At 42.4% G+C, this 20,374-nt stretch overlaps 1 pseudogene; it reads left to right on the top strand.

Annotated features, from left to right (window-relative positions):
* The first annotated feature begins 15,610 nt into the window (after positions 1–15,610).
* On the top strand, positions 15,611–15,832 carry LOC106975840 (60S ribosomal protein L39-like; annotated as a pseudogene).
* Positions 15,833–20,374: the final 4,542 nt, after the last annotated feature.

Here is a 20,374-nt window from a genome sequence, read left to right as displayed (position 1 = left end):
GGCTCGTGACATCCAGTCGTCTGCTCAGACACAAATTTGTATCCCACATACTACAAGGCTACTGTGCAGGACTGAATTATTTAGCTGGTGCATGAACCCAGCTAACAGCCCAGGATCCACTCTCACTGCCATTTGTTCAGATCTGAAAAATGGGGTTGTTTTTTTTTTAAAAAAAGAATTTGTTTCCAAAAGAAAGCCAATCCTTAGAGTCAGGAGAGGCACAGGAGAGTTCTAAGAAGATGATTTTGGGATGTGGATTAGAAATAGTTTGGGAAGGGGCACCTGGGTGGCTCAGTAGGTTGAGTGTCCAACTTTTGCTCACATGATGATCTTGTGGTTTGTGAGATCAAGCCTCACATTGGGCTCGCTGCTGTCAGCACAGAGCCCGCTTCAGATCCTCTGTCTCTCTCTCTCTCTCTCTGCCCCTCCTCCACTTTGCACTCGTTCTCTCTCTCTCTCTCTCTCTCTCTCTCCCTCAAAAATAAATAAACATTTAAAAAAGAAATAGTTTGGCAGGGCACCTGCCCTGGCTCAGTCGGTTAAGCGTCCGACTTCAGCTCAGGTCATGATCTCACGGTTTGTGAGTTCGAGCCCTATGTCGGGCTCTGTGCTGACAGCTCAGAGCCTGGAGCCTGCTTCAGATTCTGTGCCTCCTTCTCTCTCTCTACCCCTCCCCAACTTGTGCTCTGTCTCTCAAAAATAAATAAATGGAAAAAAACTTTAAAAAAAAAAGGCATAGTTTGGGGAAGAAGACTTTTATACTATTGTGGCCCTTGTAAATCCGCGGATTTGCAAAGATTTTGAGACACATTTGTCTGAATGTCAAGGGTCTCCATTCCTGCACCTCTGCCTGACTTACTGTGTTCTCTACAGGAACGTCTGTAACCTCTGTGCCATCAGCAGGTGCCTTCCCTGCTTCCCCTGCTAATGCCCATCTCTGCAGTGTTGCTCATGGTCCTACCTGTCCTCTGTCCAGACACAGCTTCTTGTGTGAGGCAGCAACAGGACCATCTTCTTATACCAAGGGATTCTATGGGCTGCAAAATCACACCCGTTGGATTGCAACGCTTATAGCCTCCTGTCAGTGCACAAATGGCCTAGAGCAAGCGCCCTGCTTCAGCTCACCATACAGTAAACTGTCTCCATGCATAGGAACTTCACATGCTCACAGGATCCTCTCTTGGAGAATAATCTAACCAATGATATGTGGCAAGAGTCTACCATGCACCGGCTCAAATTACCCCATTAGGTAGGGGTGATATGTTCACATCACTGCTCACCTGTGACCTGTCTCTTGGGGCTTGAAGCAGACCGCAGTCCTCCATGCAGCTAGCTGGGTATGAGTCTGCTTTGTCTATCCAATAATAACCATCATCGTCATAACCAGAGCTCACTTTGTGCCAGGCTCTGTTCTAAGCATTTTAATCTTTACTATAACTCAGTGAGTTAGATACAGTTATCCCCATTTTATAGATAATTGGCCAAGGATCACATAGAAAATAAGCTAGTAAGTGGCAAAACTGGGATTCTAAGCCATATAATCCTCTCTTATGCTCCCCAAGTGGGTCCCACGTTATAGAGATAAAGGAGTGGGGTTGTGGGGTGGGGTAAGGAGACAAGTTTTTAGTAGTCCATTTTGGTGTATGGTTCAAGCCACGTTCACTGACTGAGCTTTAAGTCTTAAACTGTTTGTTAGTTTTTAATTTTGAAGCTGTTTGTTAATTTCTATCTGACTTCTGTGTGTGTTTCTGTTTGTTCAGAGTTTGACACAGAAAATGGGTTGTAAATTAATGGCTACCTCAGAAAGCCCAACATCGACCTGGTCCAATTTTACTGAAGTAGCATAAAGGATTAAAAATTGGATAACCGCTTTCTTCCCATTTACTCCTGGGGACACATATCTCTCCACTTGAATAGGAACCATGTTGGGGACTCTTTGCTCAATCAGGGAGGGGTCTAGCCCTTCTCCCTCAGCACTTGGACCACCACCGTATCAACCTCTCCTTCAGTCTTCTTGGTCCTCCAGCAACCTTACCCACAGCAAAATTTTTCATGCAACGCCAGGTTTTCTCCCATGACCGACAAGACTACCCTTGTTTTTCAGTTAGCCCAGTGTCTGTGAGAGACCAGAGTCATAGTTACATGTCTTACTCATCGCTGGAGCTCCAAGAGCCTACAATTGCCCACGTTGAATCTCTCACCTCATTTTACTATAGCATTATAGTCTAAAGCATAAGTTTTCAACAATTATTTATTCAGTGCCCACTATGCACCTGGAATACAGCAGTGAATATGAGACAAATACGGCTTCTCTTTTGCTGCCCTCATTTGGGGACTCATTCAGTCATGTGTTAAACAACTGTGAGGTGTATGATTCTATAATTTCTTCCTCTGAGTCCCAGAAAAGCTGAATGACATTCAGAACTAAGCCTGAAAAGATACCTCTGTATTCAAAAATACAAATACCATTGTAATTCTCCAAAAGATAGCAATTTAGAGTAGGATTTTTAACTCCTCATGGGGCCTACGAGTCTTCTGATACTGTTTGCAATTATTCCGCGTGTATACATACATGCGTTTTTCTCTGCAAGTTGTTCTAATGAACAAAGTCCTAAGGTAGAAACTGGTATGGCACAAAAACGGACACATAGACCAATGGAATAGAATAGAAACCCCAGAACTAGACCCACAAATGTATGGCCAACTCATCTTTGACAAAGCAGGAAAGAACATCCAATAGAAAAAAGACAGTCTCTTTAACAAATGGTGCTGGGAGAACTGGACAGCAACATGCAGAAGGTTGAAACTAGACCACTTTCTCACACCATTCACAGAAATAAATTCAAAATGGATAAAGGACCTGAATTTGAGACAGGAAACCATCAAAACCCTAGAGGAGAAAGCAGGAAAAGACCTCTCTGACCTCAGCCGTAGCAATCTCTTACTCGACACATCCCCAAAGGCAAGGGAATTAAAAGCAAAAATGAATTCCTGGGACCTTATGAAGATAAAAAGCTTCTGCACAGCAAAGGAAACAGCCAACAAAACTAAAAGGCAACCAATGGAATGGGAAAAGATATTTGCAAATGACATACCGGACAAAGGGCTAGTATCCAAATCTATAAAGAGCTCACCAAACTCCACACCCGAAAAACAAATAACCCCGTGAAGAAATGGGCAGAAAACATGAATAGACACTTCTCTAAAGAAGACATCCCGATGGCCAACAGGCACATGAAAAGATGCTCAACATCGCTCCTTATCAGGGAAATACAAATCAAAACCACACTCAGATATCACCTCACGCCAGTCAGAGTAGCCAAAATGAACAAATCAGGAGACTATAGATGCTGGCAAGGATGTGGAGAAACGGGAACCCTCTCGCACTGTTGGTGGGAATGCAAATTGGTGCAGCCACTCTGGACAGCAGTGTGGAGGTTCCTCAGAAAAATAAAAATAGACCTACCCTATGACCCAGCAATAGCACTGCTAGGAATTTACCCAAGGGATACAGGAGTACTGATGCATAGGGGCACTTGTACCCCAATGTTTACAGCAGCACTCTCAACAATAGCCAAATTATGGAAAGAGCCTAAATGTCCATCAACTGATGAATGGATAAAGAAATTGTGGTTTATATACACAATGGAGTACTAATGGCAATGAGAAAGAACGAAATATGGCCCTTTGTAGCAACATGGATGGAACTGGAGAGTGTGATGCTAAGTGAAATAAGCCATACAGAGAAAGACAGATACCATATGTTTCACTCTTATGTGGATCCTGAGAAACTTAACAGAAACCCATGGGGGAGGGGAAGGAAAAAAAAAAAAGAGGTTAGAGTGGGAGAGAGCCAAAGCATAAGAGACTCTTAAAACACACTGAGGGTTGACGGGGGGGTGGGAGGGAAGGGTGGGTGGGTGAAGGGTATTGAGGGCACCTGTTGGGATGAGCACTGGGTGTTGTATGGAAACCAATTTGACAATAAATTTCATATATTGAAAAAAAAAATAAAAATAAAAGAAAGAAGCAAAAAAAAAAAAAAAAGAAACTGGTAGCAGTTCGATCGCACTCCTGGGACTCCAGTCTTATCACTGGGTGACATCAAGTCAACTGGATGTCAAAAGTACTATGGATACCAGACCAACAAGATCCTCTTCTCCCATTTGTCCTCCCTCACAGCAGCTGCAAAAGCTGTTGTCCACAGGCTTTCTCTCCATCAGACTTGCCTTCCTACTCTTCCATGTAGGGGAATAAAGAGGTAGACAAGACAACCACACACTGAGAACACAAAAATTATGATTAGATCTGTCTGATCAAAAAGAAGTTTCCCTTTCACTTCTTACATAAATTCATTAAATTAAAAATTACAACTTTATCATGAGGCTCTAGATAGCACAAAAATAGCAAAGCGGTAATGAAATACTATCAGTCTCTCAATTTGGAGAGTCTTTTTTCGAATATCCAGGAAATCTATGGGACCATATAAAGATTCTGGATACCATGATTAACTCAACATAGGTACAATGAGACATTCTTTTGCTAAAATAAGGTGCTTCCTGTCATGTCTTGGTAAATTAAAATAGAACTCTTCCACCTTCCTCAACTTCCTTCTATATTTTCTCCCCTTTCTCTGAACTTCAATACCAACCTACTGGGGCACCTGGGTGGCTAAGTTGGTTGAGCGTCCAACATTGGCTCAGGTCATGATCTCACAGTTTAAGAGTTCAAGCCCCATATCAGGCTTGCTGCTGTCCATGCAGAGCCTGCTTCAGATCTTCTGTTCCCCTCTCTCTCTGCCCCTTCCCTGCTCCCACTTGTATTCTCACTCTCAAAAATAAACAAAAAAATTTGTTTAATTTAAATACCAACCTTGCTACAATTCTGTTGCTTCCTTAATTTTTTTTTAATTGGCAAACATATATATTTCCAAAGGGGAGTACAATTTGCCCACAATTTCACCTAAGACACAGCATGGGGTTTTCTGTTTACTCTTAAAGAAGTGAAATATCAACTTCCTCAATGAAAGCTTCTAGAAGTATAGCTTGAAATTTATACACAATGGCACCCTAAACAACTCACCAGGGAAAATGCCGCAACCCACAGCTGTTACAAATTGCCTGTAATTCAAAACTCTCTCAAAGCTGTTTCTTAGCAGGACCTACATCGCCTAATACAATCATTTGCCAATCTTTCTTTTAAGGTTTTGGTTTCATAAAATTGATTTAGAGTAAATCTGTGACAGGATGACAGAGAATATGGTGTCCCTTCCCAGGGAAATCTAATGTAAGATAGTTCAAGATATGGAGGAGGTGGGGGAAGGGGGGACAGGGTGGGCTACATTTTTTAACTGGCAGCAAATTTCCTCTTCAGAAGAAAAATGGCTTTTCTCTGACGGCCTCTTTGGTTATGAAAGGGAAAGCACACAATAGCATGATCAAGGACATGACAATGAGAGAGCTGAATTGTTCTACATTTTTGTATGAAAGGAGTTTTGTGTTGCCAGAAGCAAGGAGAACATTTCCGATTAGAGAGACAGAAATGAGAGAAGGAGAAAGAAAAAAAATGGTAGTTGGCAGAAGGACAGGGAGCTGGACTTTCCAAAACAGGGGCAACTAATATTCAATTTTGAGTCATCTCCTTCAGTGCAACTCCCATTTTTACCATAAGATCTTTATGAAATTTCCTACTTTCATGAGTGGTGTCTGAGGTAAATGAAGGAGAAAACACAGTGTTATACATTTTGGTTGACTCAGGGCTTAGCAAAGGAAATAGTCAAGGTGACAGTCAATTTGTCCATTCGTGGGTTCGAGCCCCGCATTGGGCTCTGCACTGACAACGCAGAGCCTACTTGAGATTCTCTCTCTCCCTCTTTCTCTCTCTCTTCCCCTCCTGCATCTCTCTCTCTCTCTCTCTCTCTCTCAAAATAAATAAATAAACTAAAAAAAAAAGATACAGTGAATTTGAAAATTCCGAGAAGCAGGAAATCAGATGAATAAATGAATAAGAGGACCAAGTCCACCTCTGGGAATCCTCAGAGATGTCCAAAGGATGCTGTGTCACTTAGACTTTGTCAGACAAGCAGAGCCACTATATGGGACTTACTATAAGGATTACACCTTAGACAATTGTGGGAGATGTTGAGGAATTCTATGGAAGGCTGTTGTCTCCTCATCTGATGTGGGCCTGAAGTTTCTGTAGAGCCTCAGGACAAGCAGTTGGGAAGAAAAGCTGGACACGAAAATGAGAAAGCAAGGACAAACTGGAACCCACAAGGCAAGATGAAACCCTCGTCTCTCCCTCGCTACCTCCAACCTCAACAACACAGGTGACCTGCAGAATGAGTTGTCACTCTCCACCATGCAGTTGCACACACATCTGACCTAAGATCCCGAGAAGCTGAAGGAGCTGATCCAGCAGGAGCTGGATGAGCCGTGGGCCCAGCTGCTGCCTCGAGCAAACAAGATGCACCAGTAGATTAGTGACAATGCACCTGAACTCTGAGAGCGATAGGTACCCCGTGCCAACCAGCAAATAGTGGCTCACTATGGGCAGTAGTGAAAGGAATTACTCCCATTTTCACACGGTTTTCCTGGACGTGTACCAGGGTCCTAGTGATACAAGAAGTAGCACCATATATTAATCATCAACTTAGAGCATATACCACATCCTGGATGGCTTTACCTCAACCCTGCAAGGTGTTGCTACCTGGATGGCACGAAAACGAAATCTTCAAAAGGCTTTTCCAGCATTCCGTCAGGACAGCAACTTCAAGTGATGGGGAACACGGTAAGATCAGTGAATTCCATTAGCATGAGTCCATTGCTACACTCCAACTGCTATTAAGTGAGTTTCTTGATCAGGAGCAAGGCTGTGGGAATACTTTGCTACAAATCATATTATGTAAGTCCACAGATGGTAGTCTTGGCAAAAGCACTGAGGGCACGGAAAACAAAACAGGAGGTGTCTCTTCCAGTGAGAACAAAGCACTGCCTCTTCCAAGATGGATGTGGTCCATCCACCTGCCACCAGGTGGCTGTCTCCTCCTTTGGGGAATGATGCTACATCAGGGCTCAGAGTTCATCTCTGCTGTTGGCAGGTTGATCACACAGAAGTGATAGTAGACAGATCAGTCTCAGTAAGTAGAAGACCATGTTGCTGAGTCCATTCCATAACCTCCATCCCTGACACTATGGCCACTGTGTTCACAAGCCCATTGGGCAAGGGTGAATGACATCTGCAGAGCAGAGCATCTTGTCCACCTGATTATTAAGATCCTCCTCTACTGAGGTTGCTTTTTGACGAATAGTCACGTGGGACAAACATCTTCATGCCCTGTGCCAATTCAGAAAAATCTACCCATACACCTCCTACTCACCATTTTCCAGTTGTGTTTCTTCTTGGGGGGACCTGTTGTAGATGGCCCCCCAGCAGACTCTAAGTCAAGGGTGGGTGATGGTCCAAGGAGGTCCATGAAATAACCCAGAGATAGCAATCAAGACCTAGGTTTACTGGGGGAAATTACATACAGGGAGTCCAGGAGCAGCCAACCGGACAAAGTATCCGCTGCTAGGATCTACATGCATCAAGTTTTTATAGGGCAGCAACTTAGGCCAGCAACTGTCTGCAGCCTCTCCCTCCTTGCACAGCCAGCATCGCAAGGAGATCAAGTTCTGCCCTCCAGACACTCTTTGTTACAAAGGAGATGCTCCAGGTTGGCCGCCTCCAGAGCCCCTGACCTTGGATGCTGAACAACATGTTCTTCTGCACATTCTTCTTGAACATAGAGAGAGGATGGGATTTCTACATTCTTAAGATAGTGATTAGCAGGGACCTTCGGGGTGTACCTGCACAAACAAGCCTTCTAACACATACCATACAGACCCAAACACTGAGCACAAGACACTGGCCATCTAGTCAAACCACTGGCCACTGTCTATGAGTCAATATAGAGCCATACATTGAGCCATCTTTTCTTCCAAAAAAAATGAATAACTGAATGTATTCCTTGACGCACTGTACAACAATAGAATTTTTCCTTCACTGCTATACTTCAGAACCACCTCAGAATGGGCCAGTAGTACTGAGCTATCTGCTCTGGGGATGTGCCAGCACATCATGCAGACCTATAAACCAGGCCTGAAGTTTTCTCCTCCTCTGTCAACGTTAGTCATAGGGAACTCCATATGAGGCCGTATGTGTGAATCAGGAAAGAGGAGACAAGGTAGCAACGGTCCATAGGCATCTGGGCCACCTACTCATTCAACTTACTTACACATTCAGCACCTGCACAAGCTCTGCTGAAAGACAGCTTTACGGTTTGGTGGGTCGGTCATCACCAGGTTTATCAGAGACAGCGAGTGTTCATTTGGTGGCCCATGGCCAAGTGTTTCTCCAAAGAATAGCCATCTACCAAGCATGGCAGAGCTCTGCTCTAAAATTCTAAAGGAGGTGCGCAAAAAGGCTCCTGCCAGAGCTCCATACACATCTCAGTCTACACGGACATTTCAAGTACCATCAGATCCACTAGGTCACATGGCAGAACACTTTACACAGCAACCTGGACCTGTTGCAGAGCCTTCTCTTTTTCTGGATGATATTTTGGCCCATTTCTGTAATCACCTGAATATATGCATGTTATACAATCACTTCTATTTTTCTTCACAAATTGAGAAATTAAGTAAGAAAAAGGAGCTATTTATTACATGCTCCTCAAAAACTCTAACACATATGGGGACTCTGGCTATCCTTATTTAAATATGTAAGGAAAAGGTAGCCCCAGAAAGCCGTCATCCTTCAGGCCACCCAGTGACTGACATGTGTAAGATACCGGTCCTGAAAATGGAGGAAAGGGCTAAACAATGAGGACTATAAGACCACTTCTCTGACACCAGGACAATTTGTTATAGAGTAAAAAATTCAGTTAATCATCCCTTTGGTTTTTTTCTGCTGCACGAAGCATGCAGTTTGACTGATGGACCAGTCATTCTAGTCCCACAGACTGTAAATAACAATCGTATGCTTCCATGAAAAGGGAGGCCTTTGGTGAAATGGAGAATCATTTTGACTATGTGAACGTTATAGTTCCAAACTATTTGCTTCTTATCGTATTTACTTTGTATTCTTTCAGGCCCAACTGAACAAAAATGCTAATTTAACCCAGTTTGAAAAACAAAGAGGACAGAGACTTGAAATGGGATCGTTTTTATTCTTGTCATCTCCGCCTCGGACATAGACATTTAATATTTAAATGTTATTCCCTGTGAGACCTGGACTTTCAGCATTTTGTGGCTATGACAGAATTCAAATTTCAGATCCTACCTTGTGTGAAAATATCATTTCAAAGTGTGTGCCCCAGGAGAATAATAATAAACCCGAGTGTTGGCATTTTTTAAAATGAACTTTTTTCAGAGGTCTCTTAAAATATAGCTTATTCTCTCTCCTTCCTAGACACCAGAAGTGAAGCCATAATGCCTTTCATTTTCCCCCACGTTCATTCTGAACCTGTTACCAAACTACTTATTGTAAGCAGAATGAGTAATTGCAAAAGAAAGTAAGATGATTGTGTCTGCATGTAATACATTAATTATAATATATGATAATGCGCTAACCTTGCCCTTTTATTCTAATTTAAAACGTTACATTAATTGTCTCTAATTATAATTTGACTATTAAAAACATGTCTGTTGTTTTCCTTTGTTATTAGTATAATCCTGAAAACACCTGCCCACAATCTACTAAATACTAAGGTTGCAGTGATTAATAGTAACAAATCCTATGAAATCACTTTTTATCCTCAAGCAGTCTGAATAAATTGGGCCATTAAAATAGCTGAGCTTAAATGCTACGTTGTTCTGGCATGTTTCATAAGGCTGCATAAATTGTCAATCTGCATCCCGTAACTCACAAAGTGTGAGAAATGGCAGCATTGCAGGATCTAACCATACAGGGTCCGCTACGGACTGTGGCCTGGCAGGGCTTGGTGGGCATGTCCTTCGTGACAACATTTATAAAATTATGGGAAGCAATCCTTTTGAGATTTTCTTTAAAGTTGATTTTCTTGGTGGCACCTGGGTGGCTCAGTCGGTTAAGTGACCGACTTCAGCTCAGGTCACGATCTCGCGGTCCATGAGTTCGAGCCCCGCATCGGGCTCTGGGCTGATGGCTCAGAGCCTGGAGCCTGTTTCCGATTCTGTGTCTCCCTCTCTCTCTGCCCCTCCCCCGTTCATGCTCTGTCTCTCTCTGCCTCAAAAATAAATAAACATTAAAAAATAATAATAAAAAAAAAAAAAAGATGATTTTCTTCTTTGGATTCTTCCAGGCTTTTTGCATAGTGGCTATGGAATAGTATTCAAATGACTTCCTGGAAGAGAACTGACATGAAGAAAATACACACTAGGGGCTCTGTGTTTTGACACATGCCAGAATGGCCATCGAATTTCGGTGTTAATCAAAGTTGGCTCTTTTGCAGCAGACTATTTATATGGGTATTTAACAGAGAGGCAGAAACATTAAGGAAAGCGCTATCATACCTCTGTTGAGCTTTTTGTTTTCTAAGTTTCTTATGGTCCATTTTTATGAATTGAAGACCTTTTGCCTTGATCGAATCTATTAACAGATTCAAAAACAATCTGAATTTCACATCAGGAAGCCAGAACTGGCAAGTGTTCTAAAGCCTTACACCACTGTGTGTGTCATTGGCATATGTGACAAGACAGCCCCCGAACTTGAAGATAAGGCTGAACATGAAACTGCAATAAGTAAGTAAATAGTTCAACAACTAAAATAAATTGTCAGAAAAGATAATTCACACTAACCAATATTCTGAAAAAAATGGCTGAGAAATTTGAGTATGCACAAATCCCAGTCATAATTTTATGGGTTTTTTTTTTAATGTTTATTTACTTTTTTAATTTTATTTTGTTATCCTTTTTTATTAAATATAATTTATTGTCAAGCTGGTTTCCATACAACACCCAATGTTTATTTATTTTTGAGAGAGAGAGAGAGACAGAGCGTGAGCAGGGAGGGGCAAAGAGAGAGAAAGACACAGAATCTGAAACAGGCTCCAGGCTCTGAGCTGTCAGCACAGAGCCTGATGCGGGGCTGGAACTCACGAACCGTGAGATCATGCCCTGAGCTGAAGTCAGATGCTTAAATGACTGAGCCACCCAGGCACCCCCCTCCCCAATGATAATTTTAGAAGCAGGGAACTGTTAGACTCTGTGAACATTATAGTTCCAAACTATTTGCTTCTTATCATATTTACTTTGAAATAATGAAATAATAAAGAATAAAATAATAATAATGATACAACACTGTACGTTAACTGAGATTAAAATAAAAACTTAAACTAGATAAATAAAATAAAAATTACAAAAAAATCATTTATACCAAAAAATAAATAAAAATAAAAGCCCAGAAGCCTATGATTCTATTTGTAACCTCACCAATTGCGTGGTGAAAGAAGGGTGAGCCTGATGCCCTAGAAAAGCAAAGGACCAGACCCCTTTGCAGATACTTCCTCAGAGTAGAGATGAGGGCATCAGGATCTCATGATTCAAAGACACCAGGCACTAAAATCACCCAACCACCTCCCTGGCTCTGATTCCATGCTGGTACCACCTCCAGCGGGTAATTTGGCTTCCCAGGTAAATCTTCTACAGGAACACTGTTGAGCCACAGAGATAACATTCTGGTCCCCTTGGCATCCATTTACTCAACAAATACTCATTGAGCAACTTCCGTGTACCAAGCACCCTGCCAGGCACTGGGCAATACAGTCGTGAACTACTGCCCTGTGGACCGGAAGCTTAGTCAGAGAGCAGACATTAAATAAATTAAGTAGAAATAAACGTATAGTTATAAACTTTTTATGAAGTGCTATGAAGGAAAGATAAGAAACAGTAACTGGGAGGACTTAACTTGGATTGGAAGGTCAGGAAGGCCCTCTGTGTGGAAGAGATGTATAAGTTGACATTCCAAGTGTGCAGGGTTGTGAGGGAACAGCACCCACAGAGGGACTAGCAGGTCAGAGGACCTAGAGGTAAGATGGGCTTGGAGCGAGTGAGGCTCTCCATCTGAAAAAATGCTAGCGTGCATAAAGAGAAGGAGGATGGAGGTGAGGGCTGCCTGAGACAAAGTTGGAAAGGAAGGCTGGGCTCAGACCAAGCAGGGCCAAACTCCATCAAGTTTGGACTTTATTCCGATACTAGCCAGACAAAGAAGGAATCAAAGATTGAGAGGGACATGATCCAAACAATATTCCTTAAAGATCACTCCAGCCAGCCTGTGGCGAAAGAACTGGAGGGGAGCAAGAGTGCAGGTGGGGAAATGTTTGGGAACTCTTGTGGAAGTCCAGGCGAGAGATAAAGATGTCTTTTGCTAGAATGCAGAGAAGCCCTCGTCAATTACTAAAATCGTGCTTCGATTGAACCATCGGTCTCTTCTGAGTTTGGCCACGGGGTTTCCGGGCACAACTCCAGCTGTAAGGCTAAAGTACAGATTCTGCACCTGTAAAGCTGACAGCTGCACTCTGCTTCTGCCTCCCCAGGCTCGGTCTGGGTGACTGGCCTCCCTGGATGCCATCCTTCTCTCCTCACACCCCAGATAGGATTGAACAGGACACGTCCTTCAGTAAACCAGCCTTGGGAACAGAGCCATATATAGAATGTGAATTAGCAAGTTTGCCACTTGCTCTTCCTATGGCGAGCGCTGCCCCCTACCTATGTAGCTATTACAAGTCACTAGGTCAACGTTGAGTTTGATCGCCATTAGAAAACCTCTGTTCCCCAGTCATTTCCGACTGATAATAGCAGTTACTGAGCGCACAACATGTGCCAAACTCTGCTCTAAGCACCCTACATGGATCCATCCATCTCCATGCATTTAAACATCGGGGTGTCACAGGGCTCAGCCCTCAGTTCTCTACTTATGTGGGCTCACTCCCTAAGTGAACTCATCCATTTGCACGGTTTCAAATGCCATCTACATGCCGACAATTCCCGACTTTCTCTCTCCTCTCACTCTTGAACTCCCAATTCTATACAGCTGTCTCCTCAACATCTCCTCTAGGCTAGCTAGTTGGTATCCACCTTCCCAAACTGAACTCCTGATTCCTCCCCTTCAGAAGTAAAACATTTCCCTCAGCATTCCCCCACCTAAGTAAATGGCAATCCATTTTTCCCACTGGAAACCTTTTGCGGAGACAGAAGCTGAGATCTGCCTTTGTTCTCCTTGGTCCACCTCCTCACCAGGTGAGGCACGTGAGGAAGGTAAAAGGGGGAAAAGGGCCTCGAGATGGGTGCTCTTGTCTTTGCAGGCTGGTACCCTCTGATTGGCAGTTCACACTGCTACATCTCTCTTTCAGGGGGTGTGTTTGGGGTCTTCCACTCCCTCCCTTCCAACAGTAGTCTCTGAAAGTAGACCCCACAAAGATTTTTCCTATTGTAGATATCTCATCTTCTTAGGTAGTGACCCCACCGCCACCTTCTACAGAGTTCTCTCTAGACCAGAGGGTACCCTCTTGTCAAACTCAGGCTGCTCCCATTTTAGCCCTTTCTTCTTGCTGTGTGGGCAGGGGCATCGCCAGCTAGTCTCTCCTTTGACATTTTCCAAGGACAGCCAAACACCCACTTCTGAGTCTTGTAAGTCCAAGGAATAGGTCACTTCTCTGTGCAATCTTCCTGCATCCCCATTACTTGATTTGAAGCAGGTGGAGGAAAAGGGGAGAAATGTAGAACATGCTAACAGCTCTCTCTAAAGAGGTTCTCTTGCACCAACCCCTTTTCTCATCCCTCACTTCTTTTCCAATATACAGTCTGAAGGTAGGCTACGTGTGACTTTTGGGCCACCTATTAGCACAACCTATGTAGATACTCTCTTTAGAGTATCTCCACCCTCAGCAAACTCTCATCTCTCTCTCTCTCTCTCTCTCTCTCTCTCTCTCTCTCTCTCCTCTCCCTCTCTTTCTCTCTCCCTCTCTTTCTGTCTCTCAATCTATACTACCCAGTATAGTAGCCATAAGCCACACATGGCTATTTTAATTAAAATGAATTACAATTAAATAAAGTTTAAAATTCAGGTCCTTAGTTACACTAGCCACATTTCAAGTGCTTGTTTCTATCATCACAGAAAGTTCCATTAGATGGCCCTGCTCTAGATCCTGAGCTTGCATGGCTTACCTTACCTTACATGGCTTTTGTAGATTGCGCATAACCCAACATGGCTACTAACCCCAAGTCTCTAAAGAAAGGCCCCTCAAATGCCGACAGGCAACAAGCACTAAGTAGCAAGAAGCAAATACAGTCAAGTGTGAAGAACAGGTTGTGGAAGTTAGAGTGTATCCACCATGCTAGAAGGAAAAGTCGAGACTCAGCCCCAGCCCTGGTTGCCATGTGAAAGTGTGAGCCCAGCAATTCCAGTGCTTTCAAGTTTCAACTGAACCTAGGAATACAGAGATTTATGTAAAATCTTCATGTTTAAAATTAAGATCTTTTTGTTTCTAATTATACATGCTCATTGTAAAGTAGTCAAGAGATACATAAATCTACATGAAATAATAAATATCACCTAAAATGCCGTTACTCTTCATTGGCCATCACTAACATTTGGTGACCATATTTTTATGCACCAGCACCTCCTTATACCTATACACACGCAAGTATAATAATACCTAAGTGGAATATTACACATGCTATTTTTTGTCATGGACAATATTTTGTGACTTTTTCCCTTGCCTTCCCCACTCTCCCATTTTTAATTTTTCACTGGTGGCTGGGGCCAAACAAAAAGGTCCAGGTCAAAGACCCTCAATTTGTCATTTTTGCCTTTCACATACCCTAATTTCACACTCTGTGTTTCTTGGTTTAAATTTTCTAGAGAAAAAAATCTAACATTCCATTGGATGAACCATTGACCAGCCTACCACTAGTCTCATCAGCTTTGAAGGAGACCTAAGTCCTACTCCTTAATGTGAGTTATAGATTGAGGTAGCTCCCAGACAAGGTAGCTGAGAGCTGAAGAAGCCTCAAAAATATTTCTGCTGCTGAGTGAGTAGTATAGCACAGTGGCTAAAAGCAAGATTTTTGGAGTCAGACCTAGATTTGAATTCCAAATCCACCACCTTGTTGTGTGACCTTGAGCCAGTTATTTAACCTCTCTGTGCTGAATTTTCTTTATCTCAAAATTAAGAATCATAATAGTACCTAACTTTTAAGGTTGTTCTGAAGATGTAAGTGTAAAAGGTTTAGAACAGTATTTGGCCCGTGGTAAATATTCAATAAATGTTAGCTAATGATAATTTTTTCTTTATTTTTCACCTTATCTGAAGAGTGTGCAGTTGCAAAAGCTTCCATTCAACAAGCCCACTGAAAAGAAAGGCTCTATTCTACATAATAGGTATCTCTCTAATACAACAAGAATTTTTTTTTTTTAGGAAATTGTAACATCCAAAATATCTATTGTATTTCTGTTTTCAGAGGTTTCAGACTAAACAAGCTTCTACCAATAGTTTCTACCACTCATTCAAATGACCTGTATAGAATGGGCTTTGTTCTTTTATTCCCTTTCTTGACCATTGTGGTGGGTGCAGTTGACTCTGATCCTCATCATGTCCTCTCATGAGACTTTCAGGATCAAGTGATTCTTGGCCAAGAAACAAAAGCGGGATCATCCCATTCCCCAATGGATTCAAATGAAAACTAGTAATAAAATCAGGTTCAACTCTGAGAGGAGACACTGGAGAAGAATAAAGTTGGGTGCATACGGAATTGTACTTGAGATGGCACACATATGTCTGCTGTATCAAAGTCACCAGCCTCTTACCACATGATGCTGAAAACATCACTACTATCTGAACAGCTGGACATGCTTTACTGGGAAAATTATTTTTCTCTTGTTTCTACGCTTCCACACTAGTAGGTTGGTTCAATAATAACTATGAGAAAGTTTTGTTTGCGGTGGGGGGAGGAATGAGTTTTTATTCAAAAATGGAGCAGACATGCTTCCCATCCTCAAAGAATCTTCAGCCTAGGGGAGGACTTTAAATGCATCACCAATAACTATAATTCAAGTAGAAAGTAATAGGGGCCATTACAAAAGGGAGTAAGTTAGTCCTAGTAAGTTAGGGAGTAAGTTGAATTGTTTAAGAAACAACTGGGATGGAATGTAATCCTGCTGCCCTCTTCAGCAAATTAACTATACCTGTTTAAATGGAGTTATACAGACCATGTCTTGGGGATAAAATTTTCACACTGTGTATTGGTCAGAAAGCAGTTGTGGTTCATGCCGCAGTAACAAAAAACCCGAAAGTTGTATTATAAACTTACTTCTCACTCATCATAAACTGACAGGGAAAATCTGCCCATCATAGTCACTCAAGAGTCCAGGCTGATGTAAGCTCCACCTCAATACCTGCTTCCACCATGGTAAGAGATAGAGGGTTGTTTTTTTAAAGCATGACCAATTATGTTGCTTAGCATTTCTGCCTAAGAGAGACACCCTTCATTTCTGCTCACATTTATTTGCCAGAGCAAGTCACATAGCCATACCTGAGTTCATCAGGGTGAGGATGTCTAGTCCTCCCACCAGGAAGGCCCCTGCATGCTCGTGAGCAGTGATACATCTCACCATTCTGTGACTCAAATGTGCAAACAAAAAAAAAAGGAACTCTATTTTCTGGGACTGATCTCCACTCCCTCTGGATCCTAATTCCCGGTGATTGTGAAAGATTCCTCTTCAGGATTTCCCTAAAGTCCTTTGATTGCTTCTCACCCCCATCCCCCAAAGACTCTCAACCTCAATTGGAGAACGTGGATCAAGGCCCTCAGGCCAGTCCTTGACCTTTTCCTCTCCCAATGCCCTGTTCCTCCTGTGCTCTAAGCTCAGCCCTTCAGTTCTGTTATTTAAAGGGAAGCTTTTGGAATTTAGAAAGGCATGTTCTTTTCAACAAAGCCTGGCTTTCAATAACTGCCTCACTGTAGATTTAACAAATCTACTCTAAGTGGCATGAATTGGACAATGACAAATCAGCTTTGTGAAAACCTGAAACTCTTTATTTTTATATCTGCACACACTTTTCTTTGACAGGCTTCCACTCCCACTTGACAGTAAGAAAACTAAATTTAGTCCAATCCACCAAAATTGACCCAGTCCAGAAGTGTCTTTTAATCCACTTCAGGAATTACTATCTCAGTCAACAACATTCAGGTCTCTTCCCACCTTCCTTCTACTCCTTCCCTTTGACTACACCCTGGGGAAAGGGCAGGGTTGCAAACTAGTCACTGCCCCTAGTCACTTTTGCAGGTGGGTTCTGGGCACACAGGAAAATTCAAACATCCTTGCCATGCCACATGGTGGAGACCCAGACACTCTCCATCCATCTCAGCTGCACCACGCAATGGTTTTTCCAGACCCAGCCATGGCAAGGCACATCTGTCAGCCCCTAGTTTTAATGGTAGCTCCTGAAAGAAGAAGGCACCAGCTTTATGTCTAAAATCGCCTTTCAAGTCCCATGGAACACTCTCAGGGACCCCTTAGGCTGGTGGGAGATGCAAAGAGAGCAGGTCAAGTGACCTCTGTACCCCCACAGATCGGAAAAAGGGGAAGGGATCTGGTGCCTAATGTAACACTTCATGAACTGTGCCCTCTCTATGAAAATTCCTTCTCCTTTCCAAGATGGCTTTATACTTTGTCCTCCAGGCAAAAGGAAGTTGAACCAGCTCTGGGACCACAGTCATTTTGGCTCAAAAATAACATGCTGTCATTGGGTGTGAAATTGGCTAGTGGATGGGTGGGTAGTCTTGAGAGAAACAAAGCTCACCTGTGGTCCAATGTATTAAGTTATATCCACACATAAATACTTCATAAATGATGCCTCTACAACTTGATCTTTGAAGGTCAAGCTTGTGACTTATCTCTTGTTCTCCAAAATGGGTAGTGCACAAAAGCCTAAATAATACTTTTGGAATACTGAAATATGATATATAAACCAATACTTTGAAAAGGTCCTCACTGTCATTCCCTCACCTTTCCTCTGCCTCTTTGGTCCCAGGGCCTTACAAAAAAGAGTTCACTGATGCCTTCTGCCCACAAGTCAGGAGTAATATAGCCTGTGAGTTAAGGTTCACAGTTGCTGGATTCAGACCAACTGGAGCAGAAGCCTGGTTCTGCAGGGACAATCAGTCAAGAATTTAAAAGAAACCAAGAGTTGGGTCAGGTCTAAAGAGTCAGGGTTCAGTTTTACTTCTTATTTTATTAGGAAAGATTATCTGTTAATCTTCAGATCAATTGAAATGAAGATCTTTAAAGCTTTTACACTGTTTATGTCATTTCACATACTGAATAACAGGAATAGAGTACTCTATCATTGTCTCCCTCCCTCTCACTCCATCGCAATGTCCAACATACACACACACACACACACACACACACACACACACACACACGCATGCACGTGTGAGTCTTACACATAAAGAGGGTCTTCCCTAGTTATTTTAATGGTCGGTGAGATAGTATATGTAAAAAAGCTTCATAATTTGTAATAGGCTTTGAAAGTGTAAGTTGATTTTTGTATAGCATGACAATTTTTGTTACATCTCTTGAGCAGCACTCATGGAGTGCAGGATCCTCCCCTCTTACTTTGCAACAATGGAACACAGTACACACGGCTGGCAACTGGCATCATGCAGACATGGGTTTGAACCTGGCTCTGTCAATCACTAGCTGGGACCCTGAGTAAGGTTCTTAAAATCCCTGAGGCTCAATTACACCATCTGTAAAATGGAAATAATAATACCTAACTGAGAGGAGTGTGGTTGGGATTAATGTCTATTTAAAGCACTTAATGAATATGTAAAGAGCTCGGTAAAGAGCCCACTATTACTTTTTACTATTTTATTTGATTACCTTTTATTTTTGCTACTTTTTTTTTTTACTTTTGTCAATATCACACTTGGCTTCTCCTAGACCCTTACTCAATAGTAAAGGAGAATATACATTCCTAGGGAGCCAGGCACCCTCCTTTACGAGCATCCTTTACACAAGTGTCGTAGGAGGTTTAACTGGCAAACAATATCAGGAACAGGGCCTCTCTAAACTGGAAGCAACATCTCTTGTCTTGGAGAGCCATTAGAATCTGAGCAAGAAGCAGAGGTGATTATATCACACCAGCCCACAAAGGGTCCCTAGCGCCATGCTCAACCTTTGCTCAAGTATTTGGCAGTTCCCAACCTTATTATACCCACTATGACATAGTGATGAATGATGGATGTAAGGGCTCTGGCACAGAGGAAATTTGCTGCAGGTTGTGTACAATTCCCCCTTCTCCAATACCACCTCACACCTGTCAGAATGGCTAAAATTAATGACACAAGAAACAACAGGCATTGGAGAGGATGTGGAGAAAGGAGAACCCTCTTACACTGTTGGTGGGAATGCAAACTGGTGCAGCCGCTCTGGAAGACAGTATGGAGGTGCCTCAAGAAGTTAAAAATAGGACTACCCTACGATCCAGCGATTGCACTACTAGGTATTTATCCAAAAAATACAAAAATGCAGATTCAAAGGGGTACATACACACAGATGTGTACAGCAGCATTATCAACAATCTCCAAAGTATGGAAAGAGCCCAAATGTCCATCAACTGATGAGTGGATAAAGAAGATATGGTGTGTGTGTGTGTGTGTGTGTGTGTGTGTATACATATAATGGAATATTAGCCATCAAAAAGAATGAAATCTTGCCATTTGCAATCACATGGATGGAGCTAGAGTGTATTATGCCAAGTGAAATAAGTCAGGCAAGAAAGGCAAACACCATATGATTTTACTCATGTGTGGAATTTAAGAAACAAAACAGATAAACATATGGGAGAGGGAAAAAAAATGAAAAAAGAAGAGGAAACAAACCATAAGAGACTCCTAAAGATAGAGAACAAACTGGGGCACCTGGGTGGTTCAGCCAATTGAGCAGCCAACTCTCAATTTTGGCTCAGATTATGATCCCACAGTTCACAGGTCCTAGCCCTGTGTCAGGCTCTACACTGACAGCATAGAGCCTGCTTGGGATTCTCTTTCTGTCTCTCTCTGTCTCTGTCTCTCTCTCTCTCCTCTCTCTGCCCCTCCTGTTATCTCTCTCTCTCTCAAAAATGAATAAATAAACTTAAAAAAGAAGATAGAGAACAAATTGAGGGTTGACAGAGGGAGGTGGGTGGGGGTGGGCTAGATGGGTGATGGGTATTAAGGAGGGCACTTGTTATGATGAGCACTAGGGGTTGTATGTAAGTGATGAATCACTAAATTCTACTCCTGAAACCAGTCTTGCACTGAATGTTAACTAATTAGAATTTAAATAAAAATTGGGGGAAAAAAGAATA

This window comes from Acinonyx jubatus, chromosome B4 (genome assembly GCF_027475565.1).
Source record: "Acinonyx jubatus isolate Ajub_Pintada_27869175 chromosome B4, VMU_Ajub_asm_v1.0, whole genome shotgun sequence".
NCBI lineage: Eukaryota > Metazoa > Chordata > Mammalia > Carnivora > Felidae > Acinonyx > Acinonyx jubatus.
Note: the sequence above shows the minus strand (reverse complement) of the source record. Positions and strands in the feature narration are given on the sequence as shown.